We start from the raw sequence: 23916 nt of genomic DNA, 5'->3' as shown, positions 1-23916 counted from the left end.
CCACTAGAAGTCATCAGCCTTGCCCCAACTGTGACAACAAAAATGTCTCCAGCCAGGCACGGTGGCATGTGCCTGTAATCCCAGAGGCTCAAGAGGCTGAGACAGGAGGATCGCTAGTTCAAAGCCAGCCTCAGCAAAAGCGAGGCACCAAGCAACTCAGTGAGACCCTGTCTCTAAAAAAATAAAAAATAGGGCTGGGGATGTGGCTCTGTGGCCGAGTGATCCTGAGTTCAATCCCTGGTACACCCCCCCACCCACAAAAAAAGAAATGTTTCTAGACACTGCCAAGTGTTCCCCTAGAAGGCAGAAGAAATCTTAGCCAAGGACCACTGCCTGAGAGGGAATTAAGGGCTCAGGACACAGCACCCCCTGGTCCCTGTGTCCCATCTGTCCCAGGAGCCTGGCAGGGACCCCGAGCACGAGCCTGAAGGACCTGTTCCCAGAGCACTGTGTATGCAGCAGGACGGAGCTGGGATGCATCTGCTGTGCTTCTCCCTCTATGTGTGAGTTTCTAGACGTTTCTGAGTATCAGAGTCTTTGTTTGCTGGGCTGGGCTTCATTAAATGGCCAAGTGCTGGCCTAGGCCAGTTTACAAGTTGTGTCAGCTGGCAGCTCTGCCCACAGGCTGTTAGTCACTTAGTGTTTTTCTTTAAGCCAACTACCCTTATTAATGTAAAGCTTCATGTAAAAGGAAGCTTTATATCACTACTGTAAAACAAAGCGAGCACTGCTTGCTATAAATAGAGAGTAACTACGAAAACAAATTCAGTGGAAATGAAACAAACTGAATCCTCCTCCACTGGCCTGAGATGGGCTCTGAGCCCAAGGCCCTCCCAGCAGGGGCTGAGGCCAGGCGAGTGCCAGACAGTAGAGTCCTAGGGGATAAGATCAGGCCTCAAGCAGCGTGGGGGCACTGGCCACAGACAGCCCCGTGGAGGGTCGAGTGGTGGGGAGGCCACATTCCTCCCTTCCCTCCATGAAAAGAGGGGAGCCCTGAGACCAGTCAGCTTGACAGGTACCCAGATCTAAGACCAGGGGCAGGGGAATCCCTGACATGGCTAATCAGATTGAGGTGTGAGGGAGGAAAGAACAGGAGCCGGTGTCTAGTTAAAAACCACTCAAGGGTCCACAGAGAGCCCATTACAGACCAGCAGAAACAAAGGTGGCCAGCAGCTATGCGAGCCCTCACCCTGGCTTTGGGTGGCTGCAGGCAGGCCTAGGGCCAGCTGCTCAGCCACCACTGGACCATGAGACAGCCTCCTGGCCAAGGCAGGCCTCTGAGGAGGGAGGTGAGCAAGCGGGGTCTGTTAAAAGCCCCCCAACCTATGGCCAGGAGTACACCCCCAACCTGTGAGAAGCCCATGGGCACAGAGTTGGCACTGCACTCTGAGCAGTGTTTCTGTGCCATGGTCACCACAACCAGCCTGGTTTGCAGGGAGAAGACGCAGGTGCAGGTAGATGTTGCCTTCCTGGGACCACGTCTTGCTGCCCCTACAGTCACACTGGGCAGGGTCCCAGCCCTCCTGGAAGGAGGGGCTGTACATTCCACTGGTTACTGTAGGTACCTGAGGGCAGGGAAGAGAGCCCAAGGGGAACCCAAGAGAGAAACTGGTAAGGAGGCCCCTGTGCAGGAGCTGCTGCCAGCCAGAGGTAGCTCTGGCAGAGTCAGCAGGGGCCAGACGTTCCCCCTGGAAGGAGGGCCCCAGGGCCAGGCCCAGAGGATCATCAGCAGGGAGCCCTTTTCTGAGAAGGAAGGGGAGGCTCTCGTCCAGCACCAGCCCTGGCCCCAGCGGGCAGGTCTGGGCCCCTTTTCTTGGTGGGGCCTGGGGGCCTCTCTTTCTAGAGCTCCAGGGAACCTGAAGATCAAAGACCTGGCCATTCCCTTTGATTGGGCCCAGCTCAGAACAGGATGTGTCATTATCCAAATTGCTTCTGGCTTCTGAACACCCCCCTGCTGGCAGAGTCTTTAAAGGGTGAATTTGAAACACTCCCAAGACACACCAGCAGCCCAGCAATTTGTTAGAAATGTTTCTTGGACCATCCAAATGAGTCAACTGGAGGATTGATTCTTTGAGCATTTAGGGTGGACAGGACCTCTGGGGCCTGGGGTGCACTTTGCCCACCAAGCCCACAGGTATGGAGTCCCCACTTCATGCCCACCTATGGTACTCTCATTATCCAAATGATGATGGGGTGGGAGTCCCAGCTGAGGTCACCCTGTATGGTGCAGGTGACCCAGACAAGCCCTCCTGGGACTCCTGGGAACCACAGGATGTCCTCCTATCCCCACAGTCAGAGCTGACCTTGCAGGGAAGAGACTAGAGCCTCAGGACACCTTACCCATTCCCCTTCCCTTCGGTCTCTTCGGAAGAAATTGCTTTAATATTATTTACAAGAACGGCGCATCAGAAGCCAGAGGGAAGATGAGTCTTTTTATGACCAGGGAGGAACGGAAACCTGAGGATGGGATATTCAATATTAATACCAACACCTCGGCGTCGAATCTGGTCTTCTTGGTAACCGGAGGCTGTTCATGCCAAGCTCCCTTGAGGGATGCCTTCCACAAACTTGGATGTGAACTAATTAAGTTTGCACAGTTAATCAGGACTGGCTGCCTTGGAGACTCAGAACGCACAGACCCAGAGACAGGCCCTCGTGAGCTATGAAGCGATTGCTCTCTTTATCTCACGGTTAGCCCTCCTGCCTGCAGGCTGGTGCTGCCCAGGCGCGGCTATCCCTGCCAAGGCCCCTCCCACTTCCAGTCACGGGTAGAGGCCCAGGCTCATGGCAGAGCCTGGTGCTCTTGCAAGGCAGCCAGTCCATGGCTTGGCAGCTCCACTGCCAGAAAACGGCTCTGGTGCCCCCCTTAACCCTTAGAGGGTCTGTGGTTCAGCCCATCTGTGTGCTGAGCACCATCCCAGCTGGACTGGTCCAGACAGACAGTGCAGACACATGAACAGTCTCTTCCTGTGACATGGGAAGGTGCGTCTGACTTGGGAATCCAGCTGATTATGGGGGTCTTCTAAGTTAAGCTCTTGGGGAAGCCAGGGGTGTCATGCCAGACACAGAGAGTGGCTGAGGACTGGGAGCGGTGCCCAGGGTGAAAGGGCAGGTGCCCAAGTGCAGCAGTCCCTGGGCTCCCTTCCCCTAATACAAGGCTGGCCAGTGGGTGGGTCCTTTTAAACCTGCACTTGAAATCCTAAGTGGTTCTTTAAAGCTTTTATAAGCACCTGCTGCTGGCTGAGCCTGTGCCCTGTCTGCCAACTAAAAGACAGCTTAGGGAGAAAGGGGCGAAGGGCAGCAGATGACTTGCTGTGAAAAGAAGCAGGGTTGTCCCATGGGTTGATGGGGAGCCCACGGGCCTTTAGTCAGGGAACGTCATGATCTCCCTCGGTAAGGAGGCCACACGGCAGGCGAGAAGAAGCAGGGGAAGCTGTACCATCAAGAGTGATAGGTGCGAGTCCAGGCAGAGTTGGGGACAAGGACATGCTGGGAAGACATTGGGCCTAGGTGCTAAGCACTCCTCAAGGGCCAGTTGTGCAATCTCACCACACCCTCCTAAACCTTCACTTGCCAGAAGAGGTGGGAGGTCTTCAGTGGCAGTGTGACATGCACCAGAACCGAATGCCTCTGATGTCTGGGCTCCTGAGCAGAGTAGGTCAGCCCAGGTCTAGGTGGCCCAGCGGAGGTGGGTGGGAGGTGGGGAATGAGGCTGACTACAACACTTGAAGCTCAAGAACTTGGGCGGTTCAGCCAACCAGGGTGGAAAGACTGAGGGAGGCAGAGGCCTGTAGGCTGGAGGGCAGCAGTACTGCTTCCAGCACAGTGTCACAAAAGGCCCCCTCTGGCTGCTGGCATCAGTAGCCTTGTGCCAGGGACACACAATGCGGCTGGCTCCCAGCATAGAAGGGACGCGTTAGCCTAGACCAGCAGTTTCTGCTGCTGACATTCCAGGGAAATGCAGGAGGGAGTGGCTCTTGTCACTGAACATGGGAGGTGGGGCCTGTGCCTCAGGCCCTGGGGGGAGGCAACAAGAAGTGGCATTCTAAGCTCCCTGAGGCCTTGGGGCGGTTCCAGCATCCTGGACAGACCCTGGGAACCTGTCCACTGGGTTCTTCGTCAGAGAGCAAAGTAGCAACTTGTCCCCCCATGATGCTCAGTGAACAGGCTGAAGTTGGAGTGCAGGGCTATGCAATGCCATCCTCCATCTCCACCTCCCAGAGCATCTCAGAGGGACCCTGATTGTAATTCTACCTGCTGCTCCAGCCCAATTCTCATTCTGGGCACCTCACCGCCGAGGCTTTCCAGAGGCAGAAGAGGAAGGTCTGCAAGGCCATTGTTTCTCTCCCTCTGACCAAGGGTTCTTTCCTTGGGATGGCTGGGAAGGGGACGTGAAGGGCAGCCTTCATCAAAGGGACCAGGCAGGGCGAGCATAGTGGGCCCAGCTATCAGCTCTGGACATTAACTGGAGCTGAGCTTGTTTGAATGACTTATTAAAAATAGATCACAAAGCATTTAAGAGAGTTTCTGCACAGATAAGAATCTCATAATTAAAACACCGTCCTAGCTTGCTTCTCCCCACCTCTTGTAATAAGGAACGACACAGGGCTCTCAGAAACCCGGTGTCCCATCTTTCATGGGACTGGCACTTCTGCTGCACCCACTCCAGGCACAGCAGGAAGGAGGCTGGACGTTGCATTTCCTGAGTCATCGGTGTTTGGTCGCTGTATTCCAAGACTCAGGGTGGGGACTTGCTGTGTCCCACCATGTAGCCCATTTTGATGTGTGTTTGGAGGGGACCCGTACCTTGCCACATGTGCCACACAGTGGCACCAAGGAGGTAGATGATTTACCTGAGACCACACAGCAGCAAAACTGAAACCCAAACTCCATCCTCTGATAACCTGAGGTGGACAGAACCTTCTGGATTTGTGTGGAATCACCTCAGATATTAAGTTGCTTCTTCCCAACTCCTGGTTACTGGGGGCAGCTGGGTTTTGTTGGCTTCTGGCACCACAGCACCCTGCCATCAACTGTGTCCCCATGAGACAGGACTTCCAAGCTTCATGCTGGTGGCACACGGCCATGTTTGTCCTTCAGCAGCCAATGCTGAGGGCAGCTCTTCAGCAAGGCCTCCTTCCCCATCTGGAATCCCCCATTGATGATCCATGCATAGGAAGTGCTTGGGGCCTCCTCCAGGCTCAGCGGGGAGCAATGGACAAGAACACGTGACTTGGAGCTGCCAACGCAGCTGCCGGGGAGGGCCTGGCATTTCTCAGCATCTTAAACCATCTTTCTCTCATTATGTGGAGCACCTGAGACGGACCTGAGGTCAGCAGCACGTGCACCCACAGGAGCCACTGCCCTTGGCCAGAGGTTGAATGTTCCTACAGTGCTGCAGAGCTCCAAGGGGGTGGCTGGAGTCCAAGAAGCTGGGATGCAGTGACAACACAGGGGTGAACTCAGGAACAAGGAGAGCAAAGACCACGCTCCATGCTGACCTGAGTGCCAGCTGGACAGGACCCAAAGAATAACACAGTGTGAGCAAGGGACGTGTGCACACACACCACACTGATCTCATGCCACCTAACCAACCATGCCCTCAGGAGCTCAGATATTTCTCTTTCTGACCACTGAGCCTCTCCTGTGCCCACTGCCAAGTCATGATCGCCTCATGGGGTTCTACCTAGCCCAAGTGGTTCTCCATAGGTCAATCTTTGCTCTCTGGAGATCTTGATGGCCCTTGAAATGTATCTACATGAGTAGATACATGCACTCCTGTTAGGAACTGTTAGGAAGTGTTTCTGGGCCTCTGCCTGTGGGTCCGTGTGGCACAAAGCAGGGTTACCTTAAGGGGGACTGGTTAATCCCCACTGACAGGTTATCAGACTCCATGACAAGTGGGTTCTTCCTGAGATACAGGGTCCCTCATCAGAGCTGCTGCCTCTGCAGGGTGAGCCAGGCCTGTGTTTGCAGAAATAATGCACAAAGCACTAGCTGCCAGGCTGGCAAGAGCACAGCTCCGCTAGCATTTTATGCCGGAACTGAAGTAGGAGGCGTTGAGTTAGATCTTCTCTGCAGAGTTCTCATGATCTGTGACTTGGGAGCCATCCAGCATCCCTGATGCGCTGGGGATTTCCTATACCCTCTGTGGTGGCGCAAGTGGGCAGGTGACATGGCTGCTTGGTACAGTCACCTTTCTCTAGGATGTCCTTTCTGCAGATCAGGCAGATCTGACCTGGCCTGCCCAGCAGGATGCACCAAGGCCCAACAGGCCTTGGCCACAGGCCCATAGCAGTGTGACCTCTGGCACAGGGGTCCAGCAGTGTGGCCCCGGCACACCCTACACTCCACACAGAGGATATAGGGTCACTTCCTCGCTTTACAAGGAAGTTGAGTGATGAAGGTTTCCAAACACTCTTACACGGGTACCCTCCCTAGACCCCATTAAACGCAGCAGGTCTGGGATGTGGCCCAAGACACTACATCACTAACAAGCTCCAGATTCATGGGCCACACACGGAAATCTCCTAAGACAAGAATGGATGACGTGGTACTAAAGTCTACCTTACCCTCTGCTGAGGATCATGGCAAAAAGTCCATCAGGCAAGTCTGTGGGTAACAGATACCGAGCCACCATCCAGTGTGTGACCTCACATACACTCAAGACTCCCTACACAGACTGCCACACACCCTCACAGCACCCTGGCCGTGCCACCTGCTGCCCGTCCCCAGCAGGCGCAGCCTTCTCCTCCACATGCACTCCTTGCTTGTCTACCATTGCTCTTCAGGCTCCCAAGGGCAGAAGACACATCCAGAGTCCCTTAACTTTAGAGAATTCCCAGCCCAGGACTAGGCTTGCTTAGCTGTCCAAAAGAGCACAGCCTGCATACAACTGAGGGCACCTGGTGGGCTTCAAACAGCCTCCCCTCCTCTCTAGCCCCTCATCTTCATGGGAACTTTAAAAAAGCAACAACAGAAAAATGTGACAAGACTAAATGTAATCATGCTGTAACCTGGTTGTGCCATTAATCTCCCAGCACCGACGGGTAATTTAATTAGAGTGAGTTTGTAATGACTTACAATCACCAATTAGCACCATCGCTGCTAACATGAGCTGAGGGGAGCCGGGAAGACCACGGTCCATCGTGGTAATTATAACAGCCATCTCCACAAATCACCAGGCCCCTTTTGCAGTATGTGATGCCAATAGACCCAAACTAGGCTCCATCATGGTATCCCCAGTGGGCTGGATACAATCAGGTTGAGCTGTTGGAGCTGGAGGCCAGCCCAGAAAGGGCCAGGGTCGCCTTGCTGAGGGGGATAGGGCCCTAGAGCAACCCAGAAAAGAGGCAGGTGACCAGCAAGTGTCTGGGTGGAGGGCCAGCAGTCAGTAAGCCAAGAAGGGGCCCTTTACCTCCTTCTCTGGCCCCTCTGCCACCTGGCAGTGCTGTGGCAGACTCAAAGCTCACACTTGGCTGGTAAAGTGTTAGAGACCCAACCTGGTGTAGGTCTGACCTTGAGCCGACAGCTGGGGAAAAATGACAGATGCCACATGCCACTGTGTGAGCAGAAGGGGCTGTGCAGGTGGGCAGCTCACGGCTACTTTGTGCACACCTGGTCCAGGGAGGCCTGATTTGTCCTAGTGTTTAGAGAAATGGCATTTGCAGATCACACTTTGGGTGCTGTCCCTTGGAATCATAGCCCTAACCTGTACACTTGGGACCTCCCAAATGAAGCTGGTGGCTGAGCAGGGCCCAGCTCAGTAGGCGGGTGGGCTGGCCTTGTGGACAAGTGAGAAAACAGGGTGAGAAAGTCCTCTGTAAACTGCCAAGTAGAGGAGGAAGAGTAGGGACTCTGTGTATCAGAGAGAGCCACTCTGACAAGCCGTGCCGTGGATCCAGGTCTCCAGCATGCACTTCTCTTGGACAGCTCTGAGTGTGCTTCCCCACTCTCTGGGACCCAGAGAAGCTGCACATCCTAACCACTGCCCTGCCCCTGTCCTCATGGGTACCTGTGCCCTGGGAACCGGTAGGGCTGAGGCTTTGTGGCAGAGGTGCAGGCCTTGCAATGTGGACAGCAATCAACACTCAAGTTCCATGGCTTGCAATGACTGCTGGTCGGCATCAGAGTGAACCACCTTGCCAGGCTGGAGCGCATGATTGCACCTTTCACGGCTCCTCCAGCAGCTTTAGGCAGAACCTGTCATTGTAGGCAGAATGCTGAACGAATAGGCTCTGGATGCCTCATGTATTCCGGTTACAGACACTGACTCTCGCTGGGTCAGGACCAAGGTGAGTGCCCCCCATCATTTCTGATCAGAGGGATGGCATGTTTCCAACGCCTTCAGCTGGGCAGAATATCTGTGAGCATGCTCTTCCTAGCCATCACAAAGCTGATGGGGCAGAGCAATCTTCCTGGCTTTGGCCACAGACAAGAGGCCATTAACCGCAGAGCAGGAGCCTGGATCTCTCAGAGAGTGAGCTCCAGCTTTGTGCAGGGAAGGGAAGTGCCCAGCATGGACTCTAATGTTCTGCTAGCTCTGGTACCCACAGGTGAGTGTCCATGGGTGACAGGGGATGTGGGTAAGGAAACCACAGGTGGGAGAGACAGCTGCTGCATGCAGCCCTGGAGGACCCAGAGTGCCTTTCCTGAGCAAGAGAGGCAGCTTCCTCCAGAGTTCTCAGGCTAGCACTCATTCCTGATGCCAGAGACTACAGGGGTGGTCATGATCCTGAAGCTGGAGTGAGAGGGAAGCTCGGCAGGGCAGGAGTGTGTACCAGAGATGAAACACTACTTTGGCAAGGAGGAGTATGTGGTACATGTACTGGGGCACAGGTGCAGGTTGGGCTGGGCAGGGCTAAGCAGTGTGGGCAAGGCCACTTGGAGTCTTCCTCAAGGACAAGGAGCCAAAAGGCTCTTCTTGGGCAGGCTCTAAGTTGGTGAGAGATTCCACAAGGAGGCTGGGCCAGACCCAGGAACATGCTAGCTGACCTCTGTAACCCCTCTATCTGGCCTGGGGACTGAGCCCTCTGTCCTCCCTACCAGGGTAGTGCCTCAGAGACCTCTTCTTTTAAAAACTAATGAATGCTGTGAACTTCACTCCACGAGACACAGCCACACAGCCTCAGAGCAGGCTCCTGTGCCAGAGGGAAAGTGCATATGGGGAGCAGGCAGGGCCCCTTCTGGTGCTGAGTTTGAATAGACACTAACTAAGTCAGCTCAGTGCTGGGCAAGGTTTGGGGGACAAGTGGTGGGGTCATGTTTAGGACCTGGTCAGCCTCTCTGGATGTCCCACATGAGGCTGTGCCTCGCAGTGTGTCACTGATGTGACTGATAGAGGACAACAGAAGTCCACATCCTGCCCACAGGGCCTCTGGATAGCTAGCCCCATGGACACAGAGGCTGGGATATAGCTGGGACATGGGGGAGTCCTGTCCAGGGAACGGTGGAGGGAAAGTTCAGGGGATGTACTTGAGACCCCAGCACTCAGCAATCCAGGCTCTCCTGCCTAGCCCCGCAGCTCTCCATGTGGAGAGGGAAGGGAGTCTGGAGAAGGAAGCCCTGGCACCCATAGGGAAAGCACTGGTGCACGCTGGACATCAATGCAGGGCAGCTGTCACAGCAGGAAGACAGTGAGATCTGATGTCCCACAGTGCTCTTCCTGGGAGAGGGACATACACCTGCAGACAATAGTGCCATCATGCAACAAGGACCAGGACACTGTGCAAGGTACAGAGGGGCTGTTCTGTCCTGGAAGGTCAAGGACAAATCGTGGGAGGAGGCTCCTGGCTGCCTGTAGATCCTGACTATCCTGCAGTGTTCTGCACAGCATGGGGCTGACTACGGTCCCTTAAAAAATAAAAGGGGTATTGAGCTGCTCACACCGATCAGCACTACCCAGAGACAGGCATCTCTTCATCGATTGCCTGGTGGGCTTAGGAATTGACCTAGGAAGGGAAAAACATCTCGCAGCACAGCACCTGCTCTCAGTTCAATTGAGGCCTCGTGCAGATCAGCATGGCCTGGGCCTCCTGCCTGGCACTCGAAGCACTTCGCAATCAGCAGGAGTAGGGCCAGGTGGAGGGGCAGGCTGGGGAGGGCAGGGATGAGAACAATGATAGGTCCAGCCATCGAGAACGAGTCCCAGGCTGCCTGTGCCTCCAGGACTCAGGGCAGGATGTACTTCAAGCCAAGGCTAAACCCAAGGAGGACTGGACTTCTCTCTCCTCTTGCAGAACAGGGTGAGCAGGACAATCAGGACAAGGACCCCAGTGCCCAGTGCTCCAGGCCTACTCCTGCTCCAGTCAGAGGCTGATGAGTAGCTACCCTGCAACCTTGGGACCCCAGAGGAGCCATGAGTCATCGCCCAGTGGACCCTGCTGTGTGTGGGGGGGAACCTTCTTCTTGCACTGCAGCCCTGCTGCCCATTGAGGCCAGCGGAGCACTGGCTCAGAAACTGGCTGAAGCTGCCCAGCTCACAGAAAAGCAGGAGCAGAGGGACAAAGAAGCCCCTCTGTCTTGGCCCAGAAACACTCCTAGGAACCACCTAGGGAAGGAGGATGGCACTTGCTTTGTGGGCAAATGTGAAGTGTGGACTCTGCATCCTCTGCTGGCTGCTTGCCAATGTCCTGCTGTTCTGAACCTTCCAGCAGATGAACAGAGAGGAAAAGAGCACGTGGGTACAGTGCAGGCGGCTTACACAGGCTGCGGGGGGTGAAGGGGCAACGTGGCAAGGTTTCTAAGCCAAGAAGAGCATGTTATTTTAGGAAAAGCCCCAGTAGGTACAACCTGATCCCATTTATGTACAATTACATGCACTCTCTATACAGACAGCCATCCATCCAGGCTCACAAGTCCACCTATGATGTCCACTGAGCTGAACGAGCAAGACGTATGTGCTGCAGCTGTGAAAGACTGAATGGAGCCCCACAATTTCGATGCTAAGTCCTGTCCCTCAGTGTGACTGCATTTAAAAGAGGACATTTAAAGAGGTAAATCAGGTTAAATGAGGTCATATGGATTAGGCCCTGATCCAAAAGGCCTGGAGCCCTTCAGAAGAATCCACGTGTGTACATGTAAAGAAGAGAAAAAAAAAAAATGGAAGAAAGGGCTCAGGGTATAGCTCAGTAGTAGAGTACTTGCTTAGCATATGCAAGGCCTTGCGTTCTGACCACGGCACCAAATTAAAAAAAAAAAGAAGGAAAAAAAAAAGGAAGGAAGGAAGGAAGGAAGGAAGGAAGGAAGGAAGGAAGGAAGGAAGGAAGGAAAAAGAAATGAAACAAGGTGAACCTCACATGCTTCTTGCCCAATGACCTTCCCAGGTATAGCACTTGGGGCACATAACAAGCATGTGATACTCTCACTGAGAAGAGGGGACAGATCTCAGAGGATGGAGCTGAGCAGAGAAGAGCTTCCAACAAAATGGAAAGGAACCCTGTGAGGCTGCCTAGGAGAGCTCTCCACCGCAGCGTGCAACTCCACCAGGCTGAACAAAACATAACTGGGCAGTTGTCAGGACAGCTCCCAGAGATCATCAGACCTGGAAGACACTGGAGTTCAAACCAGATGCATCGGAGCATTCTCCAAGATCACTTGGGGCATTTATAGGAGGGTCATGTCTTAGCTGCGGGGCTAAAGTAACCCTACAATAAATGCAAATCTAGACAAGACAGGAGAAATATTGAGAACAAGTCTTGACAGGATCAAGCTAACCCATAAGTCACTTAATTGCCTGCCAGGAAAAACCAATGCTCTTCAAAGGAAGATATCAAAATCCAGGCCCTTGACAACACAATCTTCCCAATGTCCATTATATAGTAAGAATTGCTAAGTATGCAAAAAAAGGGAAAATATGATCTATAACTAAGATAAAAATCAGTCAACAGAAACAGGCCCAGAAATGATGGAATTAGCAAAGACTTTAAAACAGCAATTACAAATATGTTCATGGACTTAAAACACAATCATGGCTCTAAGTTTGGTAGACAGGCTCCAAGGAGGCCTGACTCCTGGTGCTGTCGTGCCAGGGCTATCTCCTCCCACATAGTAGCAGGATTGGTCTGTATGATCAATAGAAGATGGCAGAAGTGATGGCTGGCACTTATAAAAAGCCTGCATATTGAGCTGGTGCTCTCTCATCACACTCTCCCTCTGGGAAGCCAGCGGCCAGGTTGTCAGGATGCCAGGCAGCTGTAGGGAGAGCGCCATGGCAGTGGGGGTGGAAGTAGGGCAGGGAGCAAAGCCTCCTGCCAAGAGCCTCTCAGGGAACCTGAATGCAGGTGCTGAGGCCCCCTGTCACGCTGCATAAGACCAACCTGGGCTGACAGCCAGGAGGCACCCTCAGGAGACCCCGAGCCAGAACCATGGTAAGTCACCCTGAATCCAACTTCAAACTCCTTTCTTGGTTTAGGTTGCTGAATTTTGAAGTAATCTGTTACAAAGCAACAGATTATGAAAATAAGGGAGAAGCTAAAGGTATTTTAGAAAGATCCAAACAGACTTGAAAAATTCTGTTTAAAATGAAACGTAGTATTTGAAATGAAAAATCCATTGGGTGAGATTAATAGATTAGACTATGAAAGAAAAGTCAGTACATTTAGAATAGCAACAGGAATTATCCAAAGGAAAGCCCAGAAAAATGGGGGGAAAGAGGAATAGTGCCTCAGTGACCAAAAGGATAATACCATGTGATCAAAAATAGGTAAAACCAGAGTCCCAGAAAAAAAAAGGGGGGGGGGAGGATTGAGGAAAAAATACTTAAGAAATAAATGCAAAAATATCCTAAATTTTATTAATTATAAACCCATATCTCCAAGGAGCTCAATGAACCACAAACAATATAAATACAAAGAAAATCTTAAAAAATCAGCCACAGAAAGAAAGATATCATGTATAAGGGACAAAGATGAGATTGCTAGCAGACTTCTTGTTAGAACCCAGGCAAGCCAGAAAACGAGACAAACATCATTAAGATGCTAAGAGAGAGAAAAAAGACTGTCAGCACGAAATTCTACATCTAGTAAAAATGAAGATGGATTAAAGATATTTTCAGGCAAAGAAAGGCTGAGAAAATGTGTCAGTAGCCGACCTACAACCTAAGCAATGTTAAAGAAGTCTTTTCTGCAGAAGAAAAATTGTACCAGATGGAAATTTTGATCAACACAAAAGAAAGTGCCAGAAATAGTCAATTATATGTATACATTTAAAAGCCATTTTTGAATCATTGAAATTCAAAAGATAATGGATTCTCTAAAGTAAAATATAATAAAAGTCACACAAAAAAAGTCAGAAAAAACTGGAAAAGTTCAGTTGCTATTTTTTTAAAAAATGTTAAGTATTATATTATCTGAAGGCAGATTGTGATGTTCATCACACAATTTTTAAACCTAAAGCAGGGGTCGGTAAACTATGGCCAATGAGCCACTTCTGGCGCAGTGTCTGCATTGGTGACAGTCTCACTAGCATACTGTCAACATCACCTATTTATGTGAAGCCTACAGCTGCACCAGGAAGGGGTGATCTGAGCTACAGGTGGGCCCAATGTCCTTGGGTGACCCCAACTACAGGCCTGGTCTCCTTCTAAGGGGTGGCACTGTTCCAGAGCCTCTGCTGGCAGCTTCCCCACAAGTGTCTCCCACCCCCAGTGGGAAGGTCTGGGAGTGGGTTTGGGTTTGAAGCTGCAAGGCCAGGGCCTGGGCAGGAGGGCTCCACTTGCCCCAACTGAGGCTCACTCCCCATCACCACCCTGACCACCACCCCTTTCTTAAAATCTCCCAGGATGAAGAGCCAACCCCAGCCCTGCCCACTTCCAATCTGCCTTGAGCTGCACTTCTACAGTCCTGGGGCTCATCTCAGAGCCTTGCCTCAGTTCTGAGGGTGCCAGCCTCCTTGACCACAGGGCCCCTGTCCATACTGCTGGAGCCCAAACTGGCTCTTTCCATTGTACTATGCTGCCTCTCATGGATAGGCCACTGACCACTGGAAGGGTACAAGCTGTTACCTGGTTCAATCTGTTTCTTTGCTAACCTCACCCTCTCACCTTCCAGGCACTGCTAAGCTGGGCCTGCCAGCTAACCACTTCCCAGCAGGCCCATCAACGATGCACAATCTGCTGACCCTCCTTCCCTGGTCAGGCCTGGGGCCGCCTCTAAGGACGGCAGATGGATGGTGCCCTTTCCATCACTAGACCCCTGTCTAGCAATGGGGGTCCATCAGTGTGAAGACTGTGGCCCCAATCTTCAAGTCCCCCTCCTGCTGAGCCTGGGGCTCTAATCCTAGGCCAGACATCTGCACAGAGACCCAGAAGTTCTGAGAGATCCTGAACCCTGCATCACAGGTGACTCGTCACTGACCCTCCTTCCAGAAGCAGCAGCATCTTTGGAAGGCTGGGGGTGGGAGTTGTGGAGAGCTCTCCATACCAAGGGGTCTGTTCTTGGGACACACAGACTCTGTGGTTGTTTGGGGTGAAGTGGCTTCAGCACCATGAAAAGGGACAGCTCCCCTGCCAAGAACTGCACTAGCCAAAGGGAACAAGATCCTGGCTTGGGCAAGGTCTTCCCAGCCCACGGCAGGGCAGGACAGGGCAGGGCATGTTGGGTAGGTGATGAGACTGAAGGCCACATAGAGAGGTCAACATGTCCTAATGGGTGGCACTCTTGGGTCTCTTGTTTGTTGTGACAGCTTCCCTCTAGGTTCTAGAGCCTAATATGAAAAGCCTGGAGCCTCTGTGTGAGTGACTTGACCATCTCCACCCTCAGGACCTCTGTCCCCTAACCTGTAGGATGAATGGGCAGAACACAGGTTTCTGAGGACCCCCAGAGTCTTGATTCTATGAAAACTGGGTGGACTGGAAGTAAGACCTGTGATTAAATCAGACATGCAGGGTCAAGCTGGAGTGTTTCTGGGACACCTGGACTAGCCAGAGGACACCACCAGAGCATAGCCTGGTGGAGGGCATCCCAATGGGCCACACTCCTCACACCTTATACTTGCCCTTCAATCCTTAGGTCCTCACAGTCACCTTCCTGGGGAGACCAGGGTCAGATGCTAAGTGGCTCATCCAACACGTGGGCCAACCAGAGGAGCTGGTCAACCACCCTGAGGACAGTGAGTGAAACTTGGTGCTGGGTGACCCCTCAGCTGGCCTCCACTCTGGGGCAGCCAGTGGGATGGAAAGGCAGGGCTGAGGGACACCTGGCATCCACTGGCCACCTGTTGCTCGCTACTCCCCCGTGCCTACATCCATCAACATCAGCAGATCCCAGGAACTGCCTGCTGGATTTAAGTAGCGGTGTTGGACCAGTGTCTGTCCCCTGTACGTTCCCTGGGTCAATACATTCATCACGTCTTCTTGTTAATCAGCCTGCTTACCAAGAAACTTTATTTCAATTTCCAAATGTCACCAGCCTTAAAAGACCAGCCAGAGCATGGCCTGGTCAGGGAGGAAGAGAGCCAAGAGTGAAACTGGTCAATGGGGGTGTCTGCTCATTGGTGATAGGGGTTCGGATCTGATGAGGGAGGCAGGGCCTTGGCACCACAGCAGTAGCTGAGACCATGGACCATGACTAGGCTCCAGGGTGCCAAGCCCTACTGCCCATCTCTGTGTTTAACAGGACAGCAGCGAGGGCATTCTGAGCATTCTGGGAGGTGCTACATGCCTCAGACAGAACGCAGAGAGGCAGGTGGAGTAAGGAAGCCAGGAACATTCTGGAGAGTGAATGGTACTGCCCTGGCACCCTCTGCCTGGCTAAGCCCTTGGAAAATGCGTCATTCCAGTCTGGGTCAGGGCCACTGTGTGCAAAAACAACACAGTAGGAAGTGGCTGTGTTAGGAGACACACATGTGCGTGGCAAGCATGCTTCCCCAGCAACCAGATACCAGGTCAATGCCCCTGTATCCAACAGCAGAGTCGGAGGACAGATGATGGTGGGAACCACCGCAGGACAGACGGGGAAAGCCTGCCTGGCTGCTGCAGCCTGAATCAGACACCTTAGCTGGCCCCTTGTATCAGGGAAGCCCTGACATGTGGAGGAAACTCTTGCAGGACCTCTCCTTCCTGACCTCTCGGGGGCTCCTCTCTATGTGTCCATTGCCTCAAACTCACCCTCTGTCCACCACAGGAAATCAGGGGTGGCTACAGTGACCCTTGCTCAGGCCCTTGGTTCTCAGTCTATCCTCACATGGTCTTTGTCCCAACTCTGCCATGGAGGAAGATGAAGGACCTTCTTCAGGGCTTTGAAGTTCTCACTTGCAGTGTGAGTATGGGCAAAGGCCAAGTGAGCTCACGCAGAAGAAAAGTCTAGGTCTGCCAGATGTGGGCATCTGGGGGCTGCATAGGGATTGGACTTGTTAGGGTGGGTTCCAGAAGACAGGAGCCATCTTGAGGTGGGCTGTGGTGACTCCTGTTTCCTAAATAGTCCTGACACATGTCTAGGACCACCTGAGTTTCCCCAATATGGTTCCCATCATCTGCCAGGATTGCTTGACCTTCAACCCCTGAATTCTGTGCAGCTCTGACAAAGAGTTAACGGCTGCGACAATCCCATGGCGCCCACTGGCCTGGATTAGATGTCTTGGCTCCAGTTCTGTACCAGCAAAGACAAGGCCACCAAGGGCACTGGGCTGAGCACTACGACATCCCCAACAGCTGGAGCTCCTGTCCCTGTGGGTCTCCTTTAAGTCCCCCCCTCTCTCTTGCTCCAGCCTCAAACCTATGGGTGGCCCCTAGACCAGGTGGGGCTTTCTCCCTTAACAGTCACTCCATTTAGCAGAGAAATGGATAGGAAGGAGAGGTACAGAGCGCGGCAGAGTAGGGTCAGGCAGAGGATGTCCCAGGAGGGTACTGTATCCTGAAGGATGCGGTGTCCTGGCTGCCTACTGTACTGGCTCAGGCGATTGCTCTCCTTCCTGCCCCTCTACAAGGTCTTTCTGCTTACCCCATTGTGGGGCCGTTCAATCTCACTAGCCTTTGTCCACAGACCTGCAAGAACTGGGGACTGTTTATTTGCCCATCAGATCAGGAGTGCCTGGAGGGACAAGGCTGGCGGCTAGCTCAGGGCCAGGGCCAGGAGGACTGGAACAGCTTCCTCTACACGTGAATGCCTCTCCCTAAGACCCCAGAGCACCATGCCCAGGCTGTGCGAAATGAATATGTGGAGGATGGGGCAACCTGGCATATTCACTCTGCTTAATGATGAGGGCAGCTACAAAGGTCACGTCTACACGTGTGGGTGGCAAGGTGAACACTTTGCCAGGGAGCCACAGACCCTCTGCAAGTTCCAGCAGCATCAGCATGCCCCAGTGGGACCAGACCCTTGCTTGCCCATCTGTGCCTCTGCACCAATGCCACAGGAGCCTAGTCTGACCTGAGATGGTGGTGGTGGTCGGGAGGAGGATATAATGGGCTCAGTGGGAAAAGTGGAGGACTGCCAGGCACGAGCACATGTGTACACACAGGTGTGTGTTGCTTGTCTGTGAGCATGAATATGCAGGGGACATGGAGTTGGGAGTTGGGAAGACTCCTTGCAGCAGGCAGGGCTCCACTCATCTCCAGGGTCAGGGCCTCAGTCTGACCTGCCCCAGGCCCCCCAACCCAGTTTTGTCAACTTTCATGGAGGGCCAGGCCTGTGCATGTGCCACAGGTACATGGGAGAGACTAGGAGGGTGACGTGAGGTGGGAGGCTGGGGCCACCTGAACTCCTTGTTCATCACCTCCAGACACCTGAGAAGGACGGTCACATGCTATTGAGGAAAGTGAGGCTACAGTCATCTGCCTCAGGCCAGCCCTGCCGCTGAGGCCAAGTGAAGCCCATGGTCTTGATCTTCCCACGACTGTCACAGCCTCCCCATCTGGGAGACTCACAGTTTCAACAACCGTGAGGATGCATGGCCTGGCCGTTTGCCTGTGGGCTCCGTGCAGGCCCAGGTCAGACCACTGTGTGCCCAGAGAGCGGCTGAGGCTTGGTGGGTACAGCAAGGACTAGAGGGTGGGGAGGCAGGGGACACAGAAACGCCAAGCCACCCAGGACAAAGGGTGCTTAAGGCTACTTTTGCTTCCCTGGAGGCCCCGTGAAGGTCAATCCAACATGCAGAAATGGAAGGAGGGAAGTTCTGTGAGGCAGACGTTGGCGAATGGCAGACCATGGGCCAAATCCTGCCTCCAGCCTGTTTCTGAGTGGCCTATGAGCTGAGAACGGTTTTCACATTTTAAAATTGTTTCTGGAAGCTTTATTCATAATGACCTAAACTGGGAACCAAGCTGTCCTTCAGTAGGTGAACAGACACACAACCCAGGCAACGAGATTTACTCAGTGATGAAAAGAAGTGAGTAATCAAGGCAGGAAAAGACACAGAGGACCTTACATGCAGACTGCGAAGTGGAAAAAGCCATACTGCAGAATTCCAGGCGTGGGACATTCTGAAAAAGGCAAAATGACAGAGAAGGAGGCCTGAGGGGTGCAGGTCAGGGTAAAGGGATGGGCACAGAGGATTTTGAGTCAAGGAGCTGCTCCATTGACACAATCATGGTGGGCACAAGTCACCATACATCTCACATCTATGCAAACCTAGAATATTCTATACTAAGAATAAACCCTCACGTGAACCACAGGCTTCACAGGTAACTGTCACCAACAGCACTGGCTCACTGACTGACAAACGTGCTGCCCTGATGCCACACATTAATAGCAGAGAAAATTGTGTGTCGTGGCGGGGAGAGAGGAGGGAACTCTGTATTTTCTGCTCAATTTTTCTTAAACCTTAAACTGTTTGAAAAAGTAAGTTAATTAATATTCAAAAAAAACCAGAAGAATATCTTGTACTCTATGGAAATTATATGAAATTCAAAGCTCAGTGCCACAAATAAAGTTTCACTGGAACACAGACACTTGGCTGAGTTCCAGGAACGGGGCTCCAAGGCCCTTTGTGGAGGATGCCTACAGACCTTGGGGTAGGGAAGGACGTGGGTGAGCTGACTGTGGTGGTCTTGGGCTCAGGGCATACACTGGACAAGATGGGCAATCAGGGCCATGAGGCAGGCCTTGGTTTTCCCACTGGGGGAATCTGGCCACTGTCCTGAGGCCATGGGGTCTGGGAGTCTGAGCCTCGGGCTGCCTGCATACCAGCTTCAGTAAACCCAGTCCCTTCCTCTAAGCGGTATGCTTGAGGGAACAGTGAAGAGACCATCTCTGAATACTCTAAACAACCCTTCTGTGAGCTATTCTATAGAAGCAGACACCCAGTGAACCCAGGACCCTGGTGCAGTACCTAGCAGTGCCCATAGGTGCTGTGGGGTCCCAGAGTCCTGGGCACAGGGACGCTGCACATCAGAGGTTTGCTTTCAGCTTCGACACCTGCTGCTCTCTGGCAGGCCTGGTGTAGCAGGTGCAGGAGACACTGGTACCTCCTTGCCTGCCCTCCTGCTCCGTGCGTGGGTCCATCAGCCTCTAGAACAGCAAGGCAGTGCCGCACCTGTGCTGAAGTTGGTGGTGCTAAGGAAGTGCTTGTGCCCACGCGTGGCCCTGGGGTAGATGAGCAGGTAGCTGACCACCCTTCAGGGAGGCAGCTCAATGCTGGCAGCTCCTGTGATTACCACAGTGTACCTCAGGGGCTGCCCCTAAGGGGACAGCCAGTCACACTATGAGCCAAGTTAGACCTGAATCCACAGAACACATTTCCAGCACGGTGCAGCACTCCACACTGCAGGGAGAAACAGGAGGCTCAGCTTGGTCCAGTAACGCGCCCAGGGCCCCACGGCTGGCATGGGGTGGGGCCTCAGCACCAACCCCAGCCGTCTCCAACCCCCAGAGCCCTCACTGTGTGAGACCCCACCCCCTGGGTTCAGATTTCAGCCACTGGAAGGACAGAAAGGTGTGCCACTCAACCAGGAAAGTATCCATGACGGTTGCCACCTGCCCAAGATGCACTATGAGCAGGCTCAGCCACACTGGGTGGATTTATGAATTTTCATTTATACATACATGATCTTCCCCCACTGGCTGACAACCCCTTTGCAGTTGTCATTGCAGGCCTGCTTTCCAGACCTGGAGCCTTGGGCTCACCGGCTAGTACACACAGGCAGCTGCGGTGCTCTGCTCAATGCCGGTTTGTGCAACCCCAGACTCTGCTTCCATCTCGGCCCTCTAGCCCTGAGCAGGCCCTGCAGGCCCTGGGTGATGCTGGGCTGTGGGATGGTGCCAGGCATGGAGGAAGGGGGCCCACAGGATGGCCTGCATCTCATGGCTTTGTTACAAATCATACCTGCTGTGGGACTCCTGTGACGAAGCTTTCCTTCTGGGAGGAGGGTCCTTGTGAACCATGGGGAGTAAGATCAGCAAGAGCAGACCAGGAGCTCAGAATAGGTCCCTGCTACAAGGGGAGCTTCTGCGCATGGTCCGGGCAGCTGAGGACAGCTTGACAGGCCCCTCCCTTCAGTCCAGGGGCAGGGCAAGGCCTTCCAAGGAACTCTACAGACTTTTGGATCTGATTTCCCTGGGGAGGGAGAGAAGTGGGCAGGACGCCAGGCTCCTGCTGGGAGGAGCTGGAGCTGAGATCTCTTGCTTTCCCCCAAATGGCAGCCCCCGGGCAGCAGCTCCCTCCACCCACACGGCAACGAAAGCCTGGGTCCGGGTTGGGCTGGGAGCAAACCCTCAATTATCCCAGCACACATCTGCAGAACCTGCTCGACTGGAAACAGGGCTCAGCTATTTCTAACTCTGTCTCAGACCCTTCCTGCTGGAAAAATCATTTCTGGGAAAATAAAATAAATGAGAGGGACCAGGGGCCTATGGTTTGGTGTGACACTTCCTGTGCCTGGTCTAAGAGCCGCCACACTGCTCTGTGTATACCAACACCTGGTGGGGATAGGGTAGGGGGGAGGCCTTGGGACCGAGGTCAGTCTGCCCTCTGTCTGGTCCTTATTTACCCTATATTTTTGGTATGGGGAACTGGACCCAGGAGCTCTCTACCTCTGAGATACATCCCACTTGTTCCTTTCATTTTATTTTTAAGATACGTAAGTTGCCCATGCTGGCTTTGAACTTGCAATCCTCTTGCCTTAACTTCATGAGTAGCTGCATTACAGTCACGGGCCTATCTTTCCACTTGCTGGCCTGTCTGCCCTTTTGTCCAGCAGATCCTACAAGCACCTCTCCATATCTGGGTCTTGACTGGCAAACAAAGGCTGCCGTTAATGGCACCAGCAGGGCCCCTCTCACCACTGGACTTAGTATTCCAGAGGGTGTGGTATGACCAAAGACAACACACGGGTGGGGCAGAACCAGCTCTGTGCCCTGGTTAGACTTCCTGCTGGAAGGCTTGTCTCCCCCACACCTGAGTAGGAGGATTGCCAAAGGCTGCCGAACTGAGGCTCTGAGCAGGATCAGAGAGGCCTCAGCCCACAGAGAAGGCCTGGTCCCAGGGAGGCTTTGAAGGGACAAACACAGGCCATCTGGAAGTCTACAGAGACCATGGTGCTTCAGGCCTCTCCCAGGAGCCCTGAGGTGTCTGTCAGGGAAGGAAGAGGGGTCAGGAGCCCACAGTGCGCAGACCCAGCCTCCTCCTCCACAAGCCCCTCCTGCCAGGTCCACTGGGGGCAAGACCAGGAGAACTGCTATGAGGCTCTGCTGGGTTGGAGGGGCAGGCAGGACCCAGGTGTCAGCAGAGACTGCACAGGGGTAGGAAGCATCCGTGGGCTGGGGCTGAGCAGGTTAATGGGATCCCACCAATGACATGAACATGCACTGGGTCTCATAGGGCTGGGCTTACAGTGAGCACCTCATAAGCACCATCTCCCACAACGATCCAAGTCTGAGCTTGTAATTATACCCATTTGGCAGATGAGACAACTGGGATTAGAGAAGGTAGGTCACTGGTTAGCCTTGGCCACATTATAGAACATTCTGAGATCTAAGATGCTTCCAGAATGTAGTTTCCACAACTGGACAGGTGTGCTAAGGTGAAGAGAAGTGGCACGGGATGGGTGCAGGGGAGTGGCAGAAGGGCAGGCTGAGGCCAGACAGCAGCAAGTTAATGCAGGGGGATGAAGCTGTGGAGGAAAATGGAGCAGGAGCCCAAAAGAGGGGAAGAAATGCCTCCCTGCCAGCGGCCTCACCCCAACTGCAGCAAGTGAGGTGGGCCACTTGGGCCTGGGCAGACAGGAGGTGGGGGGCCCATCTGGCTGCTCCTCATGGATGCCTCAGACCTCACAGTAGGGAGGCAGCTGTCCTATGAATCAAAAAGCGCACAGGAATAGTCGGCTTGGTGGAGGCACAAGGGGCTATGCAGCCCCCACTTCCCTGAGAAAAGTCACCACATCCATCTCCTTACCCATGATCACGGACCCAGCCCAGCACGGGGAAACATGACCCTCACCAGGCCAGCAACACATGACCTTCACCAGGCCAGATGGCAACACATGGCCCTGACCACGCCAGCATGCAACAAAGTGCCTCACCAGGCCCTCACCATCTCTTGGAACTTGTGTACATTCTGCAATGATTTTGGTGTCAGGCCCTGGGAAGACCCACAGTTGCCATATAGTTCTGCCCCACAAATGGGGTCAGCTGTGGGCCTGGCCCTGCACTGCCTATGGGCCATCTTGGCACTGAGGTGCTGGGCTCTGCTGAACCTGGGTAGGGCCGGGGCTCCCAGAAGAGGTTGCTTCTAGTCTCAAGCCACCAGGTGGGAGAGGTAGCCAGTGGCATACCCCATGGGGCCTCCTCTGCCTTCCAGCCATGGTGAGGGAGCTGCCTGTGGCCAGCAGGGGCTGGAGTCTGCTCCCACCCTCAAGGTAAGCAGTCATTTGCTTCCCCATCAGCTGGGGCTGCACAGGCACTCCTAGGCAGAGATCCTAAGTGACCTGGGTGGGAAGAGGCAAGACAAGGAGGTACCAGGGCCTCAGCCACCAACATGGGACCGCAGTGTGTCAGGATAGTGGGGATAGCAGGGATAGGTAGGGTTGGAGGGTGCTCCCACCCTCCCTTGTGTGTGTCCTGTGGAGACTGAGGCCACCAGCTGGTCAGGGTGTAGTGGGCCTGGAGGGAAAGAGGTAGGGCTCCTGAGCCTGGGAGGAGCAGAATGAGCTCTGTAACAGGGTGAAGGGTCAGCACTCATGTGCTCGCTCCTATGAGAGCACCAAGATGCTAATGGCTGCCCTTTGGAGGCAAGATTCTGAGTAGATTGTGCTTTTCTGGATTTTCTACAATCTATAAATATGAGATACTCTGGAATGTTTCCCAAGGTCTTCCTGGAAGTAGCTTTCATAAGATCACAATCACTTCAGTCAAAGAATATCAAGAATTCAATGAAAACTATTCCTCGTAATTTATAAATGTTGGTAAGTGATGTGTTAAATAGCGGCTGTTCATAAGCACATCTTTATTTACCCAATCTTTTTAAAAGAGCACAAATTTCTACAATGCATTAAATTAAACACCCATCAGTGATCCTGAGTTATTCAAAAGTACACAGGATTATACAAAAGCAAAGACGTACGTTTCTGATGGCTTATTTATCTAAAGACTTTGAGTGTCTGAATATTTATTTACTTACTCAAAGGTTTGAGAGTTTCAAGATGTATAAAAATGGATGAACATGATCTGAGAAGCCTAGCAGATTTAGAAGGCACACTGTGAAACCCGGGGACAGTGGGCACCAGGCTGGGCTGTGGTTCTGGCCACAGGGGTGGGAGCAATGCACAGAGGGGCTGCTGAAGGACAGCCGGGGGTGAGGAATGAGAGCTCCAGCCTAAAGAGGAAGACAGGGAAGTGTTGTTTGTTTTCCATTAACTTCTGCTCGAAATACTCACGCTAAAGCTATACTGGGGACAGGTTTTGAATAAAATGAAAGTTAGTTCCTGCTTCTATAGAAGAGCAGAGCTAAGCCAGCTGCTGGAGGCTCGACGGCCCAGCCACACCT

The 23916-nt window shown here is 53.2% G+C and overlaps 1 protein-coding gene across 10 annotated transcripts in view; it reads right to left on the bottom strand.

Moving 5' to 3' along the window:
* The window catches only part of Mad1l1 (mitotic arrest deficient 1 like 1), a 352396-nt gene that overhangs the window by 38803 nt on the left and 289677 nt on the right, over positions 1–23916 (bottom strand). The window lies entirely within an intron of this gene.

This window comes from Marmota marmota, unplaced genomic scaffold (assembly GCF_001458135.2).
Source record: "Marmota marmota marmota unplaced genomic scaffold, marMar, whole genome shotgun sequence".
NCBI classification, from domain to species: domain Eukaryota; kingdom Metazoa; phylum Chordata; class Mammalia; order Rodentia; family Sciuridae; genus Marmota; species Marmota marmota.
The sequence above is the reverse complement of the archived record's forward strand: the minus strand, read 5'-3'. Positions and strand labels throughout refer to the sequence as shown.